Source organism: Ornithorhynchus anatinus, unplaced genomic scaffold (genome assembly GCF_004115215.2).
Source record: "Ornithorhynchus anatinus isolate Pmale09 unplaced genomic scaffold, mOrnAna1.pri.v4 scaffold_319_arrow_ctg1, whole genome shotgun sequence".
NCBI lineage: Eukaryota > Metazoa > Chordata > Mammalia > Monotremata > Ornithorhynchidae > Ornithorhynchus > Ornithorhynchus anatinus.
Genome location: NW_024396764.1, coordinates 1 through 2,730, shown reverse-complemented (window position 1 = coordinate 2,730; position 2,730 = coordinate 1). Strand labels below are relative to the sequence as shown.

Below are 2,730 nucleotides of genomic sequence, written 5' to 3'. Positions count from 1 at the left end.
TCCCCCCCCCCCTAGCGTGCGCCTTGGGGGGCTCCCCCCCCCGCCCCGCCTTGCGTGCGCCTTGGGGCCTCTTCCCCTCCCTTGCGTGTGCTTTTTGCCCTCCTCCCTTCCCTTGCGTGCGTCTTTTTCAATGGATTTAGCACTTTGGATCGGTCCCAGAAGCACCAGTATGGGAGTATCAGAGTGTGAGACCCGCGGGGCAGGATCCAAAACCCGTCGCCGGGGGAGTGGTGGGACGACGGTATCATTTGTGTGTGTCTCATGGGATCTAAAACTGGCAGCCTCTCCAGCGGGATTGCACCGACCTCAGCTGGCTGGCCAGGGACTTTTCTTTTTGAGCTTCTCGATCACTGTACCCCATGCTACGAGTCTCTTCTACAACTCCCGTTCTAGCTCCCCAAAAGCCCAGGAATGAGTTGGGGTGCCGTAGCCCTACCCCTGTGCAATAGGCTATGAGTTTGTGGTGGAGAGGGAATGCATCTGTTACACTGTACTGTCCTGAGTGCTTACTGCAGTGCTCTGTGCTGGACGACTATGACACGGTGTGGTTGTAGTGGCAGAAACTGAGTCACCAATAGCAATCATTGAGTACTTAATAGTGCCTGAACCCTGGGAGACTGAGTTGGAGCCTATTCTGCGGAAGAATTCCCGATGACTTCTCTCTCTGCTCGTCTTGGCACCTAATGAAATGGATGTAATTTATTTCCATTAATGTCTGTCTTCCCCCTCTACAGGACAGTACAAGTGTAGTAGTGGGCAGAGAATATGTCGATTGTGATATCGTGCTCTGCTCGATGTAAGTGCCGGATAAATACAACCGACTGAAATAGGTCTCTAACCCCCATCCTGTTCGTCATATGGTATTCTGTCAAAGAGCCTTCATTAATCCCTTTTGCTGTCTTAGTGCACTTCACTGTCTATACTGACTTAAGATGTTTTTTATGTACTCGTACTGCCCTTTCAAACTTACCTGGGGTTCAGGGTGCACAGCTTCATGTATTGACCCTGCATATGCCATTGCACCAGTGTGTAACTCAATTTTAATGTCTTGGCACATAGACCGAAAGCTTCTGGAGAGCAGGCGCCGTGTGTGCTCCGACGTGTTGAACTTTTTAAAGCATCTGGACCTTGTTCCAGAGTCAGTGCTTCCTGCCTCTAGACTGTTCACTTGTTGTCGGCAGGGCCCTTGGCTGTCGTTCTATTGTACTCTCCCAAGGGTATATAGCAAGCACAGTGCTCTGCACGTGGAGGTCAAATACAATCAACTGGCTGACTTAGGTTGTAAGCTCCCAGTGGGCAGAGGCTGTGTCACCCCTACAAAGAGGGTGTTTAATACATTATGGTCTTTCTCGAGGCTGACCGAATTTGGGGTCAGCTGCCCCAATGGGATGCTACCATTGGAGTGGAGGCGGAGTGGGGGTGAAGGCCCACACTGGTACTGGTAAGTGTTGAGGGACTTGGCTGCGTGAGGAAAAAAGGCAGAAGTCCAGTTCTTTTTGCCCCCCACCCCCCGGAGAAGTTTCTCGGGCAATCCTGCTTAGAGGTAAGACTCTGGGGAACTGGGTATCTGGGTGTATGGGGGGGAAGGGTTCCACAGGGACAAGACTGGAGCTGGGGGAAACCCAGACTGCCTGGGGTGTCTAAGCCAGCCAGGGTCTCCCCTGCAGGACCTCTGACTGGCAGTTGGTCTGTCCTATGTCGGTGCCTCTCTGTCTTGGAGGGGGGTTTCTCTTGTGCTTGCTTCTCTCTCTCTCCTTTTTTTTTCCATTTCTCTTTCTCTCTCTCTCTCTCGTGCTCTCTCTCACGCATGCGTGCTCTCTCTTTCTCTCTCTCTCTTGCACACGTGTGCTCTCTCTTTCATGCATGCTCTTTTTTTCTCTCTCTCTCGCTCTTTCTCTCACATTCTCTCGTTCTTTCTCTCTCTCTCTCGCTCTTTGTCTCTCTCTGTTGCACTCGCTGTCTCGCTCGCTCTTTCTCTGGTGCTCGCTCTTTATCTCTCTTTCTCTCTCTCTCTCTCGCACTCTGTCCCCCCCTCCCCCAACTCAAGTAGTGGGGGGCGAGGGCCCTGAGACCTGATCAGGTGTATCCTTAGGACCAAGGAAGAAGCCTGAGCCCCAGATGCATCATGGGAGACCCAGCCTCCCCGAGGACATCTTGGTGCGGACAGGAGCATAAGTGTTGTACTCCAAACCCCGGACTCTTGGAGCTGTGTTTGGGACAAATGGGAGGAATCAATGGTAGGTACTGAGCATTACACTAAGTGCTTGAGTCAGTATAGTGAAGGGATCCTTACTCCCCCCAACACCCACACACCCACACACATACCCATGATCCACTGTGTCCCTACAGTTCACAAACGTGGCATGGTAGTGACCCCTGACCAGGCTCTTACCCAACCTCCAACTTCCTGTTCCTTGGCTGGAGGCCTGAACTTCTTAGGGGAGACCCATTCAGCCTCCTCTTCTCTTCTTTCTCTCGCTCCGTCCTCCCCACCATTTCCCACCTGCGACTGGTTGGCGTTCTTCCCATGGGTAGCCTGTGGCACACCTTTTCAGCCTACCAATGGTCACATCGATCCGCAGGAAGCCAGAGCCTGGACCTGCACCGGACCTGCACCAGACCATCCGCCCCCGGGCAGAGTGGAGGACAAACCGCTCCTCATGGGATGCCATGGACATTGCGCCGGCCCCGCTATTTGGGAGTCGCCTGGCACCAGCCTGCTGCCACCGG

At 53.4% G+C, this 2,730-nt stretch overlaps 1 long non-coding RNA gene across 2 annotated transcripts; it reads left to right on the top strand.

Moving 5' to 3' along the window:
• The first annotated feature begins 275 nt into the window (after positions 1-275).
• LOC114808870 lies at positions 276-2,715 on the top strand. Of its 2 annotated transcripts, none has more exons than XR_003756632.2 (3): positions 276-1,543; positions 2,093-2,237; positions 2,583-2,715. It is a non-coding gene; the product is annotated as an uncharacterized LOC114808870 (long non-coding RNA). The 2 variants fall into 2 exon arrangements; XR_003756631.2 differs by having other exon boundaries at positions 2,536-2,715.
• The last annotated feature ends 15 nt before the right edge of the window (positions 2,716-2,730 follow it).